We start from the raw sequence: 24705 nt of genomic DNA on the forward strand, positions 1-24705 counted from the left end.
TTTTTTCTAATGCAGAACGATAAAACAGACATGCAGCTAACTACTGCGGAAATGTTATTTGGGAAAACTAGAATATTAATAATACATTAACATAAAAAATACTAATTTTTAAAATTAATTACTTCCACATTTTTTAACTAAAGCATAATAAACACTTCTCTGCAGTTATGTTCATATAACTGTGCCAAATAAAAAATATTAAAATATAATATTTTTTTTCATTAGCAATATTTTTGTTGACTGATACCAACCTCACTGATTTAATGGGGTTTTTTAGTATTAAATTAAATCTGTGTTATTTTTCTGTGACGGTTCAATCTATCGAAATCTACTCATCAAAAAACTCAGAATGGCAGAACATGAATGCAATGACAGCAATACCTCTTGTGAATAGAGCAATTTTAACATCTGCAAAGATTGCAAAAATTAATGCTTACATTTTTTACTTTCAAGCAAAATATAATAATATATTTCTGAAGTTGCATTCAATTGTTTGAAATAAATAAGAAAAATATAAAATATATACAATAGGCACGTATGAAAATTAAAAATACATATTTAATTTGAATGATTATTAACAAAATAGTACTTATTTTATCATTAGTTATTTTGTTGATTAATTATCTACGCTTAAATAAATATTAAAAAATAAAAAAGAAATGATCTAAATTGTTATATTCGACATTATCGCTAATGGTAAAGTCTCAATTTCTGAACCGGATTCGAAACCCGATTTTTTTCAAAGGGCCTAGCGCACTTTAAATCTGACGTGAAAAGCAAAGTTAGTGCGATATCAAAGTTTGAAACTGTTCAAATCCGTCTCTTCATCTCACCACAATTTAAAATGATAAGGTTCCAAACTATTCATCTTGTTGCTCGAGACGTTAGATAATTAATAGCTTAGTTGATTAGATAATTCGAGACGTTAATATAATTAAGTTAAGATGTTATATTTTATAACAATACTAACTGAAGTAGAAAGAAAGTGGGAAAAAAAAGAAAACAGATAGCCTTGAGGAAAACCCCTAGAAAAGAATTACAAAATTTAAGGAGTTTCGCTTCCTTTTGCTGTTGAAACGATTTAAAATCGCAGAGTTAAAAAAGCAATAAGCTCAAGAAAAAGAAAAAGAAACAGGTAAGTCCTTTGACAAACGAAAAGGGAAACGATGACAGTCGATATTTGAAACCTCGCACGTGAGCGAACACGAGTGACGGAGTACCCTAATGATCCAGATACTCTTTTAGCGGTTCATCAGTTCCTCAAATATGGCCACTTCAAGTACCAACGACTTCAGGAAGCACTTCAATGGACAGACTAATTAAAAAATCCGAAAGCGAAACTGTTACGAAGCTATTTGTTTAAAAGAGGGAAACAAAACAAGAATCAAGGGCACCAAAATGAACACGAGGAAGTCTATGCAGCTTCCAGGTTGCTCTCACTCGCGCGCGCTCTTTTTCTTTCATTTATATTTTTCATACTTTTATTCTTCGTTTACGCATGACTAGACTGATACTCGTTTACTTCCGCAATTTAAATTACGTCACACAGCCTATCTTTACAGCTACATCCCCATCTAATGCGAGAAAGCACCTGTCACATGGACAGACCTTTAGACGCATGTTCCGTTTTCTCCAACTCCGAAACTGATAGGATGGATAACTGACCTAAAAATTAAAAGCGATCGATTCTTTACGATTTTTCCCTCTTTCATTTCACTTTCCCTCTCGAGCTCGATAAGCGGGGCCGAATTGTCTTTCAATTATTTTTAGGCCATTAAATCCTCTCTACGTCCAACAGATACTCCGCTCCGCCATTCCACTGCTTTTCCCTCTTCCGATTTTGTTTTTCTTTTTCTTTCATCTTTTTTCTCCGTTGTTTTTTTATTTCTCTCTCCTTTGCGTTCTCTACTATAGCGACCTACAAATTCTCTGTGACGTCGTGAGTACGATGTCCTGCCATTGGGCGATTCGGTGGTCTGTGGGGTTTACACGAGAGGGAAAGTGCCCATAATCTCTTTCATGCATGTCATGAGCGGAAAAGGGTAGATTTTCTCACTTTCCCTTATCTTCCGTTAGATAGATGGCTGGGAGGAATCTGACAGGGGAAAGCGGCGCAACATTTTGGTTGTCTTCAGTTTCGGTTTACGGAGGGAAGCGCAGAAGCATACACAATCAACAAGTTGTTTGGGTTTCGTAACAAACCGTGCCTCGCAGATGACGTGACGTGAACTTGGTGTCTGTTTCAGATTTGACAGAATGGCAATGGGACTTAGAACCGTTGGGAGAACTTCAACGAGGAATGGTGTTTTCGCCTTGGTTTGTGGATGAAAAATCGATACTTCTCTTCGTGCAAGCTGCTTTGTTCCGAGACTGTTTTGATGGCAGCGTGTGGCTATTATTTATTGATTTAGCTACCTTGTTATAAGACTGTTTGGTGGCATCGTGCGACTGTCATTTATTGTGGTTAAACATTGTGGTTCTTGGACATGTGTTAATTTTATCAATGGAGTGAAAGATAAATTTTCATATGCAGTTCCAGATGCCATAACTTGTTATGATTGATTAAAAACTTTCACCGGAATTTTTTGTTTGTTAAATGACATCTATCAATTAAAAAACATACTATATTTAGAAAAGGCATCAAAGAAATTGCTGAAACGGTTTTTTAAAAAGTAGTGTCACATTATAAATTGCTGGCGACTGTTAAAGAAACTTTATTCAAGAAAACTGATTTTAGGTTTTACTGAAAAAACTGAAATTAAATATATGAATTAAAATTTTGTCTTACCTAATTTCTGCCTTCAAAGAAATTTTTCAATTAAGTGAAAAATCATCAAGCAGCAGTTATATTTGGATTCTCTCTAAAACAAATCAAGTTAACAGTTTATTTTTGTTTGGATTATCATCACGTGCATCACTGAAGAATTTGCTTTACTGTAAAAAATTTACAACTCAAGATTTCTATTTCAAGCTATTCCGAACAAAGTGCTGTTTGTCTTTCACTCCCTATATTAAGTGATTATATTACGAGAAAACATTTGCTTTTATCTTTAGCATGTAATTTGTGTCCTCTTCAACATTAAAATTATACTTCTATAAAATAATTTGGGGAAAAAACATTTTATCCCTGTGCTTTTGACTGAAAAAAATACTTACATTACACAAAGAAAAGAGGTAAAAGATTACAGAAGTTTTTTTCAACATATGAAGAAGACTGGGTAGAATCTCGTCAAACAGGTAAATCAATTTCAATTTTCTTCTATTAAATTTAAATGCAACATAATTTTATAATTTGTTATTTCGAGAAGTTTTCTTTTATGTCGAATATTTATTTCTTTATAAGTTATTCGGTTGGATGATTAGTTTTTGAAGTTTATTGTTAAAAAAGCCATCTTCTGCTATGCTGCAACAAAGAAAAATATATTTATTTACTAAAAATTTAACAAAATTATCATTTTGTTATCTTTTTCTGGTTAGAAGTAATAATATTCTTCAGACCTATAGCAATACCTTTGGTAAATTTATTTGAAAAAAAAGTTTCGTTTTTTAGTTAAAGGACGTATAATATAGTATTTCCAACTGTCACAAAATAATGCGAGTAAGCCTCTTAAAATAATGTACAATTTGGTTCATCAATGTAGATAATTTATCAGTTATATTTTTAACCCTTTGTTATCCATTGTCCAGTACCTTTGGACATAACAATTTTGTTGAACAAGTCCACTGTCCAATACCACTCGGCATAAAATTCTTAAATTAGTTTCCCTAATATTGACGTATTACATTTTTTTTTCCTTTATTCAAATTGACTTAGTTTATTCTATAAATGGTACCAGATTACCAGCACTATTATAAAATCAATTGGTCACAAAGGGTTATGATTTTGCTATTAAATATTATTGTTCGATATTTTTTATTACTGATATTGTATTACTAAAATTCACAGTATTTTTTATTAATTCTTTGATTTAATTAGCTCTCTGTTTTTTTATTTAATTTGCTCTAGCTTTGATTTAATTAGCTTTAATTAATCTCTACATAACCTAATCCAATTTACATAAATAAAGGCTTATATATAATAGACGTTTGTATAATAAAGGCGAAAGATTTCAAAATTGCATTTGAAGGAAGGAAATATTTAGAATTGCAAATTGAAGACAAATTCATTTGGGGGGGGGGAGAGATTGGATACTTTTTGTAATTCTTCATAAATTCTGAAAAGTAGAGAAAAAAAATATCTTCAACAAAACATTGGCATTCAGATGGCGCATCAAATGTATTACTGTATATTTAACTTTTTTAAGTATGAAGTAAAATGTTCGTTTCCAACCCCCGGAAAAAAAACTCCACCAGATCTGAAAAGTTGAAAAAGTTTTATATATAAGAAACATATGTTTGCAAGAAATTTAAGGAATGTTAATTTTACTTTGTGCAGAAATGTATATTTATATCTCTTATATTTTTGGCTTTTTAAAAAAATTAAATTTAAAATAATAAAGCTAAAACAGTTATTACATTTTTGATTTGAGAAATAAATAAATTTCTTTAATAAATAAATTTTCATTTAACAATTAAATTTGCATTACATTCCCAATTTCAATATTATATATATATATATATAATATTGATATATATATTTTAAGTTCTGGATTGTTGGGTTAAAATGATTTTTTCCTTATCAATAATAAAAACAAAAATGTACTATAACATCCTCGAATTTTATACAATCGTCACCTATGGATATACAAGGTCGTTTACCTAATCAAATCGCTTTATAATAGAAGAACAATCTGGCAGATCATTAGCAAGTAAAAACACGTAAAATTTTGAACCAGCTAATTCTTCTTCTTTGTTGATAAAACAAGAAAACTCACCAGAGATCGAAACACTCCACAGGTCAATCATCGCGAGGTCATTAGCATAAAGGAGAAAGAAAATTGTAGCATAAAGTAATGTTGTTTCGGAATAAGTCAAATCGATTCCCTTAGATGCACTGATTTTCAATGAAAATTTCTTTTCGATACCAATATTATGTTTAAAGTTTTTCTCCGCTTCACATGTAGTTTTATTTTTTTAGGTCAAAATATTTATTTTGTTCGAGGATTTTGCAGGAGTGGCTCAAATGTAATCGTTTGGGCGAAGGTCGAGATCATTTCGACTCAGAAGTTACAAAGTTTTAACCTTTAAATTTTGAGTAATATTATGAAAGAGTTGACGAAATAATTAGTATTTGTAAACAAAGTAAATAAACATCTTTGAATCGTTCAAAATTGTAAAAGAAGAATCAATTTGTTTCATTATTTCAATGGTGTATGCATAAGATATTAGTTTGCAAAAGAGTTATAATTTTACTTCTTCATTAGCATAAAGATATTGTTCAATAGTTTTAGAATATTTTTCAATATTCGCAATACTATGATACACTTGTTGCAAATTGATAAGCGATTAATGCACATCAATTGCTCAATTTTAAATAATGTGTAGAATTTTTTGAAAGCGTGGTTTAATTAAAATTTGTATGATGGTGCCGTGTATTCTTAATGTTTTCTTATCTGAATATCTCGATAGATAACAAATGTGCATTCTTCATTTTTATAAGAAATCTGAAGAAAATCTTTTAAAGTATTTCCATCTTTTACTTCAAATTTTTACATGCATTTTACAAAAATATCTTTTTTCCAGAAAAATATCGAGCGAAAAAAAAAAAAAATCTTAAATTACCTTCGCTGTAAAATTATATGCTGAAATATACATTACATATTTAATTAAATGTTTGATTTTACCTTCCAGCAGAGTGTCTGGATGTTTTCCCCTAGCAATTGCAGAAAGAATTTTATAATTCAATTTCCTTCCGAAAAAATACTTGCATGCCCATGTTTATTAATTCATTTATTAGATAGAAAGAGTGCATTAATGAAATATGAATGCAGCTGCTTTGAATATTTTATGGAAAAGTTCTGAATGAGTTCAGTTATTCTTCCTTTTAAATCTAAGCAAATATAATTAAATAATGATGTATTTCTCTGGCAGTTTTTTAAGGAAATATTCTTAGTTCATTTAGCTTATTCTTCTTTATCAAGGTTAAGGACTTTAATTGAAGCATGTTCGTGAAACATTTTTTTACGCTAAACACGTTGTAGCCTGTAGTTTAAGAAGCCTTTCTTTATAAAATGTGCTGATGGCGTTCTCCCAAATATATCAACTTATTATCATATGGTTTATCAATAGCTTAAGATTAATAAGATTTAATTGTTACATAAATATATTCTTCAAAAGATAAAATTATTAAAATTGTCTTCAAATAGATTTCTTGAATGCATTATTTCATGTGTGTGTGTGTGTGTGTGTGTAAAATGTTGAAGAAAAATCGTAAAATACTTTAATGATTCTTATTCTCTTTAAAATTTACTACTCTTCATAACTTCAAGGAAATAGTCAAATTTTTATCTTTTTTTCAAATTGCTTAATTAAAAATCATGCCTAGTGCAGCACAGAGAACCGAGTAGGAGAGTAAGAAAGAGTGACCATGAGAAAATATCACGATCTTTATAGTTTTAGAAAAGAATTTACTGATTTTCTTACAGCATTTTGGTTCTATAAGAGAAAAAACTAGCTCGCATTGATATATATATTATTTTTTCATGACTATTTTTTTATTTTCTAATCTTTTGAACTCTGACTTTATTCTAACTTCTGCTAAATTATGGGGTTATTATTATTATATTATTATTATAATTATTAAATATTCATTTTTCTACAGAATCAATTTTTTTTTAAATGATATAAGCACAAAATATTTTTCAAGGTCTCTTTTTCCTGTTTTATGACTTCCTATTTAGTTCATTACGCTGCGCTCACCTAGATTTGGGCAAGATATTTTGACAAAATCTAAAAATAGGATTATTCGCTTTAAAGTATGACAATCATATTATTTAATTTCCTTTGTATTGCATAGGTATCAGAGTCTGTGAGTTGCAGTAAATATTGTTTTGAATTTTTCTAACTAAATTGCAGCAGTTTAACAAACAGGCAAGTTTTTAAGCCTGTTTTGTATCATCCAGATATACTGCAAATTGTACGGAAATTTTTTTGACTTTCAGTTTCTTTCTTCCGTTTCTTCAAAATTTTAAGTGAAATTGTTAATTGTGAATAAATGACATTATTCATGCTAAAAATTCTTTAGGGTTAAAAATGCGGAGAAAATTCCATATGAGTTCGTCCTTTAAATATACGTAAGGGAAATGTATCATTTTAATATGTGTATATTGGAATCATTTCGTGTTCACGTGACACACGCCAAACACATTTGATTTGGGAATCCTATCCTTTGCGTATCTCTGAAGGTAAGAGATAAAACATCACAGGTAGAGTAAGATAACATAAAATTATGTATTGGATGATATGTGTAGTTATATTCGTCATGTGACATTGACGTCAAGATAATGAACTCCATTCTACGCTGTCCTTAGGCCAGTACAAAATTTATCCCGTTTTCCTTAATAAAATCTGAGCCTCAGTGGACTAACAGTAAGATATCTTCTTCGGGACCACATGACTTCTTGCACGCCCCATCTGATGCCGTGAACCATACGCCCCCTCCTGCCGCACGCCCCCTTTGCTACCGTGAACCATATTGCCCTCCCGCCGGCATAGCGCAAGTTAGGGAAGCCAAGTTGTCCTCATCGGGGCTCAAAGTTAACGAGATCTGCCCTCAAATAGCCCTCGTGTTGCTTCAAGGCGAGACATTATAGTAACTAAACTAAACTAAACTAAACAAACTTCCTTTATAAAATTTACTATCCGTCTACTGTCTAGATATAATTGAATGCTTCTGTATTACTTTCCAACGATCTTTATGCTTATCATCAACCACGTGCTTGTAGCCATTATGAAATGTTCACATCAGAGAAAAATTCAACGTTACTTGCTTTTGCTCAGTATGTTTATAAAAAGTATTCAGATATTCCGGAAAAAATATGCTTTGGTAATCCTTTTATATGTTTCTTGTTCTCCAATGTTTTTATCACTCATTTATAAACAAAATAGTTTCTTATCTGCGATAAGGAAGTAAAACAGAGACAGAGGAAGAAAGTTAGCTGTCAGATGTATTTGACGTTTGAGATAAATATTAACGGTAAGGTTTGTGAACAATTACTTTTCTTAAGAGATTACTCCAAATCTGCGGGAAAATGAAATATATATATATATATATGGATTAAATTCTGCCAAAACAAATTTAACGGTAATTTTTTATGTAGCATATCTTTTTGATTACACTTATTCAATTAAAAAACAATAACTAAATGTGATAAATATAATGTAATGTGGTCCAGAAATTATTAAATTCTTTCAAATTCTATTACAAACGTATCATTTCATTCAAAACGTGCTATGGAAAACAATAAGCCCTAACACTCATAACTTATTGGATACGTTATGAAATAATTCGTTATCTTGTATTGACACATTATTATTCACTTCATTACCTCCTATTTTGTTCAACCTGTACCTTTGCTGTTTTCCTTTATTTGATAATAATGATAATCTGTTGTTGGTAAGGTGTCAGTATTGTAACCAAGAGAAAGTTTGCTTCAAAACCCATTATATCTGTGGGCCTAGTATAAATTCAATCCGAGATCAGATTTGTCCGGAGCATTGCGCTTATTTTTCGCCCCTCCCTTGTTCCTTTCTACCATTAAATATTCGAAAAAATATAGGTCCACCCTCCAATCTTTTGCCCAGTGGCATTACTTTTTCTATTCTATATTAAAGAAGATATTGAATTGCTTGATTTATTCTCTGCGAAAAAGAATTTTAGTATAGAGTTTTGATAATTTCAAAACTATAGATTGGCATAAATGAATGAACGAATTTTAAAAATTTATATTCTCAAAAATATTACACATAATATAAATACATGAATACATGAAAATAAATAAAAAGTCCCAAATTTTGTTTTTAAAATTGCTTAATTGGTGGCAATTATTTGAACGTTAGAAATATAGTTATTTCCACGACAACATGAAGATAATACGGATTTTATCCTTCAAAAAGATAGGATCCCATCCCATTGGGTTTTGGATGCTCGTAGCTTATTTAAGCTTCCTAAACGCTAGATTGGACATAACACTTATTTGCCCTTCATCACATGGCCATCGAGATCTTACCTAATGTGATTTCTTTTTATGGAATCACACCAAAGACCTTTTTTGCTAGCCCCCATGGACATGAATAGTCAATGAACTTAAAAAGCGCACCAATTCTGCATTAAACACCATTGACAGCGTAAAACTTCAAAATGCTTAAAAGGAACTTCTCCAGAGATTAGATGTTTTTCATGTAGCGACGTTTTCACACTTCGAAAATTTGTAACTGAAATAAAAATTGAAAAAATGTTCTTTATTTTCATGTATTATTGATTATATTATTTGCAATAATTTTGAAAATATGAATGTTTAATATCCGATCATTCATTTATATTAACTTTCATTTGCCAACAAATAAACAAACAGTTCATTTTGCAAAATTAAAGCAAAAGTTTTTTTTTTTTGAGACTAAAATATTTTATAACTAGCGACCGTTATATATTTTAGTAGAAAATCCATTTTACTGGGAAAGAAATTTCTGTTACGTGATAGTTTATTTTAATAATAATTTAGATTCAGATATGAATGCGAAAATTAAAAACTTAATATTTGCATTAAGTACAACTTCTGGCTTTTAATTTCTGAAGGAATGAGAAAAATTCAGGAAGGAATTAGAAGTTCAGAAGCAATCATTCTAATCTAAAATAACCCAAAGTTGTTATATAGAACAGTGTTTATATAATGTGTAATATAACGTAACAATTACGTGAATATAAATCCTGAAATTCTGAATTTAAAATCATTACATTTACTTTTCATTAGAAAGCAAAACACTGCTTTGGAAGACCAAATTTTGTATAATATGAGCTCGCAAAAAAAAAAAAAAAAAAGAGAGAGAGAGAGAGAGAGAGAAAGAAAATAACGTAAATAGTGATAAAATTGCGTGGTTTTGAAAATGAATACTCAGTCTTTACGACACGCTGAAAAGTTAGAGGTTATTTTAGAATTGAAGAAATAAAGCTGACTCATGAAACCTAATCCAAATTGATACATATTTCAGAAAGTTGTGGAACACTCTAAAAATAGCAATCGCTGATATTGAAAAACGAAACGCTGAGTCATTACATCATTTTAATTTCTAAGAAACGTGACAGAAACCGGATGTCTGAAATAGAGAGTAGAACACCATTTTTTCAACAGACATCGCATCACTGATTTCTTTTAAATAGCTGAATATAAAAATTTGATGATACAGAAATAAAATTCTAAACGGTTGGGTTAAAATATTATTCTGGAAACAATTAACAACCAAATTTGCAAGTTTTGCATTAAATGTGGATTTATGTGAGAGATGAATAAAAATGCATTGTAATGTATGTTATTTTCTTCGTTTATATACTGCAGTAGAACCTGTTTCTGTTTAAGTCTTACTAGGTTTTAGTTAAAATAAATTCGAACTTTGAGATGAATAACTCATATTGTCAAGTTGCAATTCCTTTGTTATATCGTGCAACAGTGTATTAAAATTATTAAAATGAATAGCCTTGGAGGCTTTCTTATATTCCCTAATGTATTTAATTCATGGTAAAATTTCTTTCTGGATAGTTTTCAGATTATTAAGAAGAGTTCAATAAACTTTAAGTGCTAGTTTGAATATTAAAATTACCAATTTATATAGGAAAAAATGCGTTGAAAATTTTCAAAATTTTTATTTTAAACCCGAAATTGTGAAATCCCAGATTAATTTTTCTCCATTGATTTTAATTCATTTAAATTCACATGGAAAAAGTGTTCCAAATTCTGTGAAAATTTCTATTCATTTAGTGACTTTTCAGAGAAAAAAAACACCAGAAATTATGGAAATGATATTGAGCCGTCTTGTCAGCTAAAAAAAATTATGTATTAAGAGACATCATTTTTTTAAAAAGATACTATTTTCATAAGCATCCCTAAAATTTTTAATTTAAAAGCCATATATTTGATTACTAGAGTCGTCTTGTCGGCTCAAAAAAATTATGTACCAAGAGACAGCATTTTTTTAAAAGATACTATTTTCATAAGCATCCCTAAAATTTTTAATTTAAAAGCCATATATTTGATTACTAGAGTCGTCTTGTCAGCTCAAAAAAATTATGTACCAAGAGACATCATTTTTTTAAAAAGATACTATTTTCATAAGCATCCCTAAAATTTTTAATTTAAAAGCCATATATTTGATTACTAGAGTCGTCTTGTCAGCTCAAAAAAATTATGTATCAAGAGACAGCATTTTTTTAAAAAAGATACTATTTTCATAAGCATCCCTAAAATTTTTAATTTAAAAGCCATATATTTGATTACTAGAGTCGTCTTGTCAGCTCAAAAAAATTATGTACCAAGAGACAGCATTTTTTTAAAAGATACTATTTTTATAAGCGTCCCTAAAATTTTTAATTTAAAAGCCCTATATTTGATATTTATTGCATTTCAATCATAGTAAATACCCAATAAATGATATAAATTTCTTGTAATTAATAGAAATTTATGCGAGTGTCGAACTGAAAATAACATTATCAAAGCCTCCCTTCTCACACATAATATAAATATTAAATAAGATGCAATAATTTACCTGCAGTATTCATCGTTTTTACATGCAATAATCAATAATAATTTATCCTTTATAAAATTTTTATCTGAATAACATTTTAGAAATTTATTCACGTATCTTTTTTCGAAGAGCAACCTCTAACAAAAGAAAAATGAATATTCAATAAACCAGATGCATTTTTGTCGAGGTAACAAGAGTCGAAACCGAAGAATCATAAATAATCAATGGGAAAAAAAACTGGGAGGAGAAAATACTAGAGAAAATAAAAGCTAACTTTGGGAGTTAAAAAAAGGGGGGATCAGATTGCTACTCTCCAAGCCGGATATGTACATATCTGCAGCTCTCGTATTTCTAAATTCAAAAGGAGAGGGGATTGCTTTGATCTCCAAATCAATCAATAAGTCGTGAGCACGGTGGGATTTCAAGAGCTGCACGAAAGATAACTCCAACTTACGTTTCTATTACTCGTTGATTCATTTTCTGTCTCAGTTTTACATTTTTTGCTCTTTCATTGTTCATTGAACTCTGAGTAGAAAACAATGCAAATTCAATTTTTTTTCTAAATGTAACTTTAAAAAATAATTGCAGTTCTAATGGAATAGTTACCATTAATTATTATTGGTTTCAGCAATTAAATGAAAGTAGTACTGAAATAACTATTAATTTTTGCTTTTAGTAACAATAAATTAAAAATTAAATAGCTTTGGAATCCGAAGAATTTTCTGCTCTCTAGAAACAATGATCTATTCCGAAAAATTATGTCAAAATATCCTTTTTAATGTTTAAAAAAAAATCCTCTTCTTGAAAAAATTACAATTATTAAAAATCACACTTTTTCAGCACGTGACATCAAAAAAATATTATTTTTTTCCCCATTAAAAATTGCATACTTATGATCATTTTAGATAATGCGGTTTGGCAACTTCTGCAAAGGTGGTGACTTTACTAGAAATTTTAATTGCTACCATTTCCAAATAATGATTTCTCACTTTGTTATCATACGAAATAAGTTACTGATATGACGTTATTTTAGTATTGATGTGAAATCTCATTCATTGATGTAAATGTTCTAAAGATAGCTTTATCTTTGCTAAAGAGCAAAGGTAATGTAGGCTGTTCCATTTTACTCGTACATCATTATTTCGTCGCATGAAACAATCAAATAAACCCAGTGGTAGGTTAACGCATTGAATGATATCTTAGCATATGACTATAATTCTACTGTGAATTTGGCAAAGTTCACTTCAAAATCAGTTATAAATTAAACTTAAATCATACTAGTCTTTCATTTGAAAGATTAATTTGATTGAAACCAGATTTATTCGAGTAGAAAGTAATTTGCCTTATTTATATTACAAAAAGACCAATAAATGGCAGATGTTAAAATTTTAAATATTAATATGCATTAATTATGGATCTTATCTCTCTTACAGGAAAGAGAAAGCATTTTTTTTCCAACGCACACGAGATAACACAACTCTCACACTACTAATTGATTAGTGCGTGCTTCATTCCCTTTTCATGTAATGAATCTCTCTCTTTTATATAACAGTATTTTCAAGTGCAGAATTCCTCTGCCACGCTCTGTAACGCTCCATATGGGGTAGCTTTGGACTTTATTTCCATTAATTATAATTTTGCCCGGTCCACGTGTCAAGGACTCATTAAAGAGGAGAAATATGACATCGTATTTTTTTCAAAACGACCTTGGAGCACCTAAGAAGCACCTGAAGTAGAAATCTGTCTTAACTCCAATATGTGGAAGTAGGTTGTTATTTTGCAGGATATTCAGGAGAAATCGGCATTCATTTGTATTTAGCTTAGGAGAACCCCTAAAGGCCAATCCGAACGCTGCAATGAGCAATTCACATGAAATCACACATCTGTTTATTAGTTTTTGTATAATGGTGGTTATGAGCGAAATCAGAAAAGAGAATTCATTGTCTTCTGTACACTTTCTTCAGCCACGCCAGGTCTTAACGCTGGATTACTCATGGAAGATTTTTTTGATGATTCATATGACATTATAAAAACTATGAATCCCTATATTATATGAAAGTATGGTTAGATTTTCTCTTGGATCATTGTATTTGATTATTAGATTGTTTTTGAGTTCTCTACTTGATTCATTAATGGGATTTATTAATAAAGTTGTATTCAGACTTTCTTAATAAAAGTAAACGGAGCACTACGAATTTATATGGATTTCCTATTGGGACTACCTTCTTGGTTTTATAGCTTCCTGTTGGCGTTCTACTTTTAGGCATTAAAGGCCATTTATGAAAGGCGTTCCTTCACTCATAGGCGTAACCTTTAAATAAACACTAGAAGAGAGACATGATAGAATTTTCGCGGAAACGTTGTGCAAGGGCTGAAACTTTTAGAAAACAATTATGAAAGTTTTCTATAAACTACTCTGATACTTTTTTTATTTCTATGATACTTCATATAATTAAGAAAAATATTATTTAGAGACTTCTATAGGTGTATATTCGTCTTTTGCATATGATGAACCTGAAATTTTAATTTAACATCTAAAATTAACCGTTTTTTATCTATACTTATATAAAGCTCAATGTGTGTGTGTGTGTTGGCGCTCTACAGGCCAGGCCATTTGACCTACAGCTACCAAATTTGGTACATGTATACCTTAGAAGTCGGGAATGTGCACCTGGGGTCCCTTTTTTGAAATTTTAATTATTAATTAAAAACTAACTTTCCCGCCAAAAAATCTTCCATTTTCCCCACCGCCAAATGAGTAAGGCATCAGTTGTTGTTGTTTTTTCTCCCAGCAGTAATGAGGCTAGGGTTAACATTTTTCGGTCGATTATTTCAAACGATTCTGTTTATTTTCTTAATGTTTGATGCATTTAAAATTAAACATTGTTAATGAATCGATCTTTCAGATTCATTCTGAAGTACTTTTGAATTAAAATAACACAGAATAAAGGAAATTAAAAATGTCTAATCTGCATAGCGTTACCCCAACTGACATAGAAAAATTCACGCATTCGCGTTACCGTAACTGGCGTTGAAAATTACGCATGCGCATTGTGTTCTGATTGTTGACAATATTATCAATGGATGATTCTTGATTTAAATTATTTTTTAGGTTAGTTGCATGCTTTTGTAATTAAATTGTATTTATGTTAGTTATGTATTTTTTGTATATGCCTATAGTTTTAAGTACATCGTTTTTTAAGTAGTTTTGTTAAACCTGTTTTCGACCGATTATTTTAAACGATCCATTTTATTTTCTTAGTGTTTGATGCATTTAAAATTAAACATTGTTAATTAATCGATCTGTTCATGATGACTCTGAGAAAATTTTGTTGACAAATTCTTAAGATATTACATAAATTAAGAAAGATATTCTTTAGTGCCCATAAAGTTTAAACGCTCAGTGACTCTGTTATCAGTAATCATATTATAAAAAATACTTTGTTTCAGTAAAAAATATTACTATATTAATTGCAGATTAATTCTTTCCAATTTAATTTAAAGCATAAATTCTACGGGAGCTAACAGAAAATTAGAGAGATACATATTGCGTTATGACTGAAGGCCTTTATAATATTATGAGTGAATTATATGACTATCAAAATTTGAAGTTTTAAAATATTTTGATGAAGAAACTATTAAAGTAGGAATTGCATAAAATATTTAATTATTAAAATTTAAACGAACATTAAGATTGGAGAACCAGCTGGTCGCCAAAGGCGGCTAGTTTAAAAATAAACTTAGCACTGATATTTTTATTACCAACATTTTTAGTAATAAATTGCTAATAAATTTAGTTTCTGAATTTTGAGAATGCTTTCTATGCACTGGATTTTTTTAATCTTTTTACAGAGTATTTCTACTACATTCGATAAGAATTTAATACAATTATTGTTTATAAATAAGTCTATTTTGAATTTTCATCAGAATAAGTTTCATTAAAATCACATACATTTAGTTGAAGAATTTTTAGGTTAGGTTTTTAACAAATCGGCCCTTTCAGCATTTTATTATTCTTATTAAAATTCTTGCCTATTTGATTGCATCGAATATTCTCATTACATAAGATATCAATATGTTATAATTCTTTTTAACGCTGATTAATTTTTAAAGATAAACGCAGTTCTACTTTTATCAAACTTAGAAATACTCCTACATTAATTAATAATTCGCCCGAAGTTTTAATTTTCCCATGCCTCTTAAAATATGATAATTGTTACTTCCACTGTCTCTTAATGGGTAGCATCAAGTATCCCATAAGGTTACTGGACTAGCAAATATCCATAAATATTTCTGTTTCAGGGGCATAACAACTGTGGAGGCTTTTCCAAAACTGCTTCTTCCTGTGTTTGACATTTCTCTTGAATGCAATTTTACTGGCTGCTTTGCCAGCAAAATTTCAACAATGATCATGGCTTGAACTCACTTAAAATATCTTCTGAAGATATTTAAATAATCTTTAATTTATGAAAGATAATATACAAAGACTTCATATAAAACATTAGTAGAATAAACGATTGCAATTCGTTAAAAAGATCACGACATCTCCAATCAAATTATAATTTACATTTATCAAAATTAAACCACAACATAAAACGTAAATATGATGTATAGGGCATGTTATTTAAATCATGTATCAGCTATTAATTCGATATAGAATTGTTATGCAGGATACAATATTGTCTTCACAATCTCAAATATGTACCCGTTTCATTATGACTATGATAATTTTTTTTCTATGTATTCGTCTATTTTCATGTGTGAAAAAACGTGAATCTGGGTAAATGTATTAGAATATAAAAAAAAAAAAATCTTAAGTCGCTGTTATTACTGTACTACTTGTACCAGGTCCCAATCATCGTAAAACTCTCAGTCACCTGAGTGACTAAATTGTACAAACTTGCCTTCTGGGCTGGCGGTTTAATAATCATCACGTGAAGCAAGTGTGTCTCACAGGAAATTGTTTGGGTCGTAATCACATATGCTCCACATGCTTGTATGTATAATGAGTTAATAGTGTTAATGAGGCAATAGTGTTAATGCTCTAAAACAACCGGTGCTGCCTTGACTCCCATCTTAGGATCAGAAATGTCTCCCAATATTATAGCATCTAAACGCCAAGAAAGCATGTTTTATTGTAAAACAAATATTTTTTCCAAATTAAGAAACTTAGAAAGAGTAAATCCCTTGTGAAAAAAATCACTTTTTGTAAAAATATCCCATCATTTTCAACGATATGCAATCTGTACAAATATGAAGAAAATTATCGAAACAGTTTCATTAAATTTCTAAATTCAAACACGCTTGGTGACTTAACATATTCTACAGCCCAAAATGTGCTCTTTCATGTAATTTCACACTCACCTCGATGAACAGCTGGAGATTTGAGGGAATACAACTAGATCTTTCTGGATGTTCAAAACAGAAAAATTAGTATTCTCTGACATAACAGTGAGAATGGTTTTGAATGGAATATAAACTACCGAGGAAAAGTTTTCTAATCCGGAAGAACTTAATTATGCCACTCAAAGAAATAAGTTTTAATCAGTTTACGTTCTTATCACCTTACATTTTGTTGCGTGGTTGTCGAGCGATGTAATTACGGTTACGTGAACCGGCTGTCTTCATCATGAATGAATTTCTCAGTAATCGCAGGGGTGTTTGTGCTCCGGGGAAACCCCGGAATTCCGGGGATTTTGAACTTCGATCCCCGGAATTTCCGGGGATCGTCGTTCAAAAGGAAGTAGGAATAATAATGAATTATTTATTTTGATCTGGGTAATTTTGTTTGCTTTTAAAGCAGAAAACGCAAGGTCAGTGTGTGTGGTGAAAACTTTTCCTTTCTTTCTCCAAATGCAGTGATAATGCGTGAAAAGGGGGGAAAAACTTCTTTTTTGTTCTTTCCTTATTGCGAGTTATGACTCATTCCCCCGGTTCTCGGACATTCTCTTCTGGATTCTTTTCGGCAAGTAGGCGCGGCAGAAAAAAAAGGGGGAGACTTCGTTCGACCAGATGTGCGATAACGTGACTCTGGGTTCAAAGGTCTTATCTCTACTGGCGTGGCGCCAATAAGTAGAGAAGGGGGATTTTTCGCCGTATTAGCTATTTGTCATTGATCGCTTCGGAACTTTTTTTTCTTCGCTGTGTAAAATTTTCGTTTCATTTATTGATGCACGTGTAAATTTTTCGTTTCGCTTATTGAAATATTTTTTTATTTATGTACGCAAGAGAATGTCATTTAGAAATTTCAGCATATGAAACAGAAATTACCCCTTAAAAATTCATATCTAATTAGTTTTACAGCATTAGATCCAGAGCTAAGAGGTAAAACCAGTACAATATTAGCTTTTGAAAAATTATCATCTTTTATGTCCCATATTTTTAGTGATAATGAAAAGTCAAAAGTAGAAGCTGAAATAAGGTTATACCAGAGTGATATTGATATCACCAAAGAAATGCTCTACACATCTGATGAAAGTGGAAATCAAGTCAAGTGTACAATTGATAAATATTGGTCTAAAGTTTTTAATTTAAAAGATGATTTCACAAATGATTATAAGTATCCTACATTGGCTAAATTGGTCAAAGCCTGCCTTAGCTGCTTCCATGGCCCATTAGTGGAAAGTGCATTCAACTTAATGGATACACTTGTCACTGACTATAGAACCTCTCTTTGATTCCCTAGATGCAGTGCAGACTATTAAATATGATTTAATGGCTTCTAAAGAAACCTCATGTGAAAAATATGGCTCAAAAAATCCAATGACTGATCCAATTCACAAAGATCTCTTACTGAATATGAACAGAAGTTGGAAAACATATCAAGAGGACTTAAAAACATGTATTTCAGATGAGTCACCTATAAAAGTCTCTGAAAAACCTTCTACATTAGCAGAAAAGCAAACTGCTTCTACCTCTGCATGTGCAGTTCTCGAGGAAATTTCTTCAACTGTAAATGAGGAAAATAAAAGTCAACCTTCCTGCAATTATGAAGTTCACCACAAAAGAAAGACAAGCCCACAAACATCAGAAAATTAAAAAAAAAGCAGCAGAAATTAGATAATTTTTTTTAAAAGAATTAATTCAGGTAATTTAAAATATTTGCATAAAATATAGTAGTTTATATGTTTGAAAATTTATGGTTATTAATTTTGCAAAAAAAGTAATTCATTGAACTTTTATAATTAGGTCATTCAATACTTCATAATTGTAATTTTTCATTTCTCCCCCCCCCCCTTCTCGAAACTCCAAAATGCCGGTAGTAAGTCCGAAAAAGTTTCAGGGGATTTTTTGGGGTCCCACAAACACCCCTGTAATCGTGAAGTTGATCTGAAAGTGCAATTCTTGACTCGATTGTCATAGCTTAAAAAAAATGTAAAATAAAAATTCAATTTTTTGTGTACATTTTATGGTTAATTTCAATAAGTTACAGTTTTTGATATGAAAGAAACACTTTAAAAAATAATGAGTCAATCAATATTTACAGAAAATGAAATATCGATATGTCTAATGAAACTAGCATAAAAATATTCAAGTTTCAACCACTTCACATGCAAGTTTATTGAACCTTCCCTTCAGATTTCCTTTAATTTATATACATAATTTAAATTAATCGCGACTTTGATTTAATATTAGTAATTAGATACAATCTTAATGAACATCGAATTTTATTTTTTACAAATTAAAACAACTGTTAAATTTTTCATTTGTCGTTATCTTTTGTTCTATCTCATCAAAGGCATAAGAATTCTGAGTTAAAATAACATGAGTTACATAGATATTTTTCTTTCTTTTACTCTTATTTAAAGACAATCATTTTTTTTTCTTATAAAATCACACCATCTAGTAATAATATATACCCAACAAACAGTTTTCAGAATATAATTTCACCGTAATTGCACAACTAAGTTATTATCTAAAATTTCTAAAAAAAACTTACTGATAACTTAAAGATTTTTTTTTATTTTTATAAGTAGTGCAAAATAACACACAAGACATTATAAAATGAATGATAGTTAATCACATAAATAAAAAAGAATTATTTAGATTAGAGGGATTATTGTAAAATGAGAAATAATTTGAATAATAATAGTAGAAATGATATTAACCCACTTAATAAAGACCAAGACGTACACCCATCAAAGTAAATAATATAGATATGAACTTATTCATATCTCTACTATCCACACTTTTTACTACAGGTGTACTCACAATCTGAGAGAAACAACGAGCTAGTTTTTTGGATCCGCCCATGACCCAGAACAATTGTTATAAATTTAGCCTCCCACCTACCACATTCATTACTCGCATCAAACGATTTATCTGATTAGATAAAAATTATCTTGAGAAAACGTGAGTTTTTTTTTTTTTCATGCCGTTGTATTTTAGTTTATAACCCTCGACCACTCTCTATTTAAAAATAGAACATGCATTTTTTTTCTTATTCATTTTAAATAAAAGAGAAAGTTAGAAGCAAAATACTAAAATGCAAATATATATTCTTTCTTACGTAATATTCCAGAAAATGTTTGTGAAAGACTAAGGTTCCAAAAGCAAGGTGAAAAAATGTAGACCTCAAGTTTGAGTTATGACTGAATTTCCTATTAATCTTTTACAAGTGTCAATTGTAGAGTTTTTGAATTGATAGCAACTACAAGAACATATACACACGAAAGGAAACATCAATTGTTTCTTTACAGAATCATTGACAAGTGCTTCATCACAAGAATACTTATAATAATTACTCAGCCTATAATAATATTGCTTGTAAGTATCCCTTGGGTACTTGATGCACATTTTTTTGTCGCGAACCTCATTAATCTAATATAAATAGAAGTCAAATATCTACGAGAAATAACTGTACGCCCATAATTGCATAAACGCTTTGAAGCATGTACTAATTTGATGCACGCAATTTAGAAGTATTACAGTCGAAATTGCAATAAAGAAATTTAAAGACAATGTTATTATCAAATAATTTTATGTTTCCATTCATATTTATTTCTTGCGTTTTCATTAGAGCTCATGCATTCATGTAAAAAAAGGCGCTTGTTGTAGTGTATCTTACTGTCGTTTTTCTTTGTTAAAACTCATTCAGATAAATTAAAGATTTATATTTCTACTATATTTTTTAAGCCATAAAATAATAAAATTTTATCCGATTATTTTTGTTGCAAAAGAGTTTCCACGAAATAAAAGAAACGCATATTTAATTTAACTCAATAGAATAGCATTCTTGTAAATAACTTTACGTACAAATTATTTGGTGATACTTTCTAACTTTGCTATTGAAAAATAAATTAGCAAAATCCAAAGATCAAATATCATTTATCTGCTTTGATAAAAAAAAAAAAAATGGGCCTTGTTTTAAGCTTATTATTTACGGGAAAAAAATTTTTGGAAAAGAAACTCATGGATATTTTTCCATTGACTTCCTGTAAAGTGAACTTGTAAAGAATATGCATTATTTGAAAGAATTTCCATGAAGCTTTTACTTTTAGAGCTTTTTTTTCTTTTATTTAAATCCTACTACCTGCGTTACATCTGTAATTGTATATTAGTTTAAAACCAAGGAATGCAGAAATTCATTAATAATATGTAAGCGATAACTTTTAAAAACCTCAAATATATTGCTAACAGCATTTAAACACTTTAATATCGTGAAAAACTTTTCACGGTGATGGCAAAATATTTAGATGATTATATCAAGGTTAAATAAAACGCGAGTTTCACTTACGAGACAAAAACAAAAATTAAAAAAATCAAGCAATTTATAGAACAAACAAAAATCATTTTTTTTTTAATTTTCATTTCAATAGTGTTCTGAATTAAATAAATCTTCTACGTAGAAATGCACAGAAACTTTGCTTCAGAATTAAATTGATAATTCTTAGAAAGAGAACATGTCCGACAGATTATGCAACATTCTGCAAAGAAAATCTAAGAAAATTTCGATTTTAGAAACCTCAATGCTTCAACAACTAATATTTCTAAGAAGGCGTCTTTTTTTTTTTTTTAATTTTTTTATGAAAGACTACGAAACACTTTCTTCGAACTCTTCTCGTAGGTGTGTCCTGAAAGGGGAAAAGTTATTATCTTTTAGAGATCCTGAGCAGAGGTTACGACACTGGCGAAACGTGACTGAATTTCGTTCCTCGCGGCGAATGCTCCTAAACACAAGAAACCAAGTAAACAGTTTCATCACTGCTATCGACCTGTATTAAATCCATACAATTAAATAAGCACATTAAAATTTGTCAAGGTTTTGCAAGTGCAAAGACCTCTTCCGAGGACATGCAACAGTTTTTACGTAATGGACAACAAGTTACATGAAGACACGTGGGAGAAGAACCAAACAATTTCTAAATACAAAAAGCTTTAGAAATTATGAAGGCCAAAAGTGGAAACTTGATGAAGTAATGGCTTACCTACCCTAAAACTATACTCACGTATGCTATTAAAACATACTATATTAAAATGCAGGTATTAATTTACTAATAATTTTTTACATTAAATTTTAAAACCTTAAAAAATTTCTCTTATCGCAGTTTGATAAATTTATTTTATTTCTAATTCTAAAGTCCAAAGATGAAATCGAACCAAGAAACACCCTGCCATCGCCATCACCATCATAAATTAATTTCCATTTTGTACTTCATAAAACACATACTAAATGCTGGAAGATGAAATATCAAAAGTTAATGACAAATGAAATCTCTACTCTCTAGTTCCTTCTTATCTTTGTCTTTTTAGCGCTACTTAGTGAAACGGCTTCGCTACCTCCTTTATATGTATATCTTTTAATTATTATGCATACAGTCATCTAGCTATAACAAATGATACCTGAAACTGTTTGTATGGAGAAAATTACAACTGACTGTATCACTACCCAATAACGTAAAACAAGTTTCTACACATCTTGGGACTATAAAAATAGCTTTATGTAATTAACTAACCTTTGTTTTAAATATAGAATTTCATTGCGGGGAATATAGACGATTGGCACTTAAAACATAATTTTTTTTCCTATTGATCTGTTATTTTTAATTATATTAGGATCTAATCTTTTATCAAACTGGGCATAATCCTTCGCCGATAAACCATGTGATAACGACAGTTTTTCCCCTTCTGGCAGGTGCCAATGATCACACTGCCCAAGTAGGGTTTACCCTGCATTTGGAGGAAGCTATAATAGCGACTTACTTTAAGAAGACCCAACTGTATTTTGGTGACGTTACTATGGAGGATTATCGCTCCCCCGAAGAATTAACTATGTGTCAGGATTTCTATCATAACATAAATGTTTTTTCAGCGTTCTTTTTTTTTTTTTTTTTTACCATCAAACGAAACCTTTCAATCTGTTTTCGTATTTCTTTCACCCCTCTTATACAAACTTAAAATGAAATGCAGTTTAAAGCGTTATCAATATTTACAAGAAATTATTTCATATCTAAAAAATATAAAATATTAGCTAGATGTGATTGAAAAAATTAATTTCTGAAGATTTCGCTTTCATAGTTTGCATTATAAGTATTCTATGCTTAGTAATATTCATAATTTGCCACTATTCATGATAAGGTTTTAAATAAAATTAGTCAGAATCTTATCGTGAATAATTTAAATTTAATATCCTAATTCCTTCGTATATTATTAACAACTGTCATGTGGAATATTATTAGTGTAAATGGTAAAGTAACAAGATATCTAGATCACGTGAGACAGGCTTTCACTAGATATCACCTTTCTCCAATAAACTGTTCAGAATATATGGTGACTTTTTTCCTTAAAGTTACATTCTAGAATATACTCAGTATTTCCGTTATTCACTTCATGTTTATAATGCTATTCGTATTATAAGGGCGTACGAAATTATAATTAAAAAATTCCAGATAAATTTAGAAAATATTATTAAAATTCAGATAACATAATAGATTTCCATAATTAGGAATTCTATCATGCGAATCTTCATAAGCTAGAATCTTATTCTTCAAGAAAGAATAATATTCCAATTCCAAATTCCCAAATCAAGAATGCGTTCTTGGATGATATTAGAAATTATTATCAAAATAAATTCTAATTAAAAAAATAACTCTTGGATTAAAAAAAGATAAAAATGGTTATGAATTACTTTACGTATTTTTACATTTAGATTATAAAATCATAATAATCGGGCATACAACCAGCCGGATTGAAGTTCAAAGTGTCTCGCGAGTGCTGTATAAAATTTCTAGCAAAGCAGATAAAAATAACATTGTATCTCAGAGAACATTCGTAGGTTGAATTACATAAAAGACTAAAAGAAACTACTTCCGTTGAAAATGAAAACCAATCTAAAGCAAACAAGCCGTTGGATTTTTAAAAAAAAATGTAGTATATTTTTTTGATGAATGAGTGCTCTATTTAAGTTCCCGGGTTGGACATGGCAAGACATCCAACTGAAGAACGAAAGAGATAGGTTACGACATTCAAGAAACGTGACTAGGTTTCCGTCCTGAGGGTATATGATTCCTAACACTAGAAAGTAGTTTCAGCTATGCTTTTGCTATCGACCTGTATTTAACATTGCCTCAAGACGAACTTCGCTCTTCATTTTTTTTCTTTGGCTGTTAATTGTTCAGAGCATTTATTTGCTCTAATTTATTTGATGGCTGTTAAGGTTTCGATTTCTTGCATTGGGTGACAGGTCGTCAGACATAACCAGAAAGAAGAAATGGGACCTAGAATCGAACGTAAACAAGGCAGGTCCAATTAAGTTTTGATTGCATAAGTTTATCTTATATGTTCAGGAAGTTAAGGGAATTATGGTCAACAAGTTCAATACTGAAATTTTATTATGCGCTCCATGTTCTCTCTCTCTCTCTTTGTTCAAGATTAATAGCTTTGGTTAAATAGGCGTTGTACCTTCTTAATGTCTACAGGCAGTTTTACACTTTCTCTGAAATGAGAGTGTTACGATAACAAATGACTTTTTTTGGAAAAAAGAATTAAATTAACTAAAGCATTATCATAAATAATTTATAAGCAGCAAATTAC

At 30.0% G+C, this 24705-nt stretch overlaps 1 protein-coding gene across 2 annotated transcripts in view; it reads left to right on the top strand.

The window, feature by feature from the left end:
* Positions 1–1629: 1629 nt before the first annotated feature.
* The window catches only part of LOC129960514 (uncharacterized), a 58756-nt gene continuing 35680 nt past the window's right edge, over positions 1630–24705 (top strand). For both annotated transcript variants that reach the window (XM_056073990.1, XM_056073991.1), the window contains exon 1: positions 1630–3237. The gene's annotated coding sequence lies outside the window, so the exon portion shown is untranslated. The remainder of the gene's footprint in view (positions 3238–24705) is intronic.

The sequence above is a fragment of the Argiope bruennichi genome, chromosome X2 (genome assembly GCF_947563725.1).
Source record: "Argiope bruennichi chromosome X2, qqArgBrue1.1, whole genome shotgun sequence".
NCBI lineage: Eukaryota > Metazoa > Arthropoda > Arachnida > Araneae > Araneidae > Argiope > Argiope bruennichi.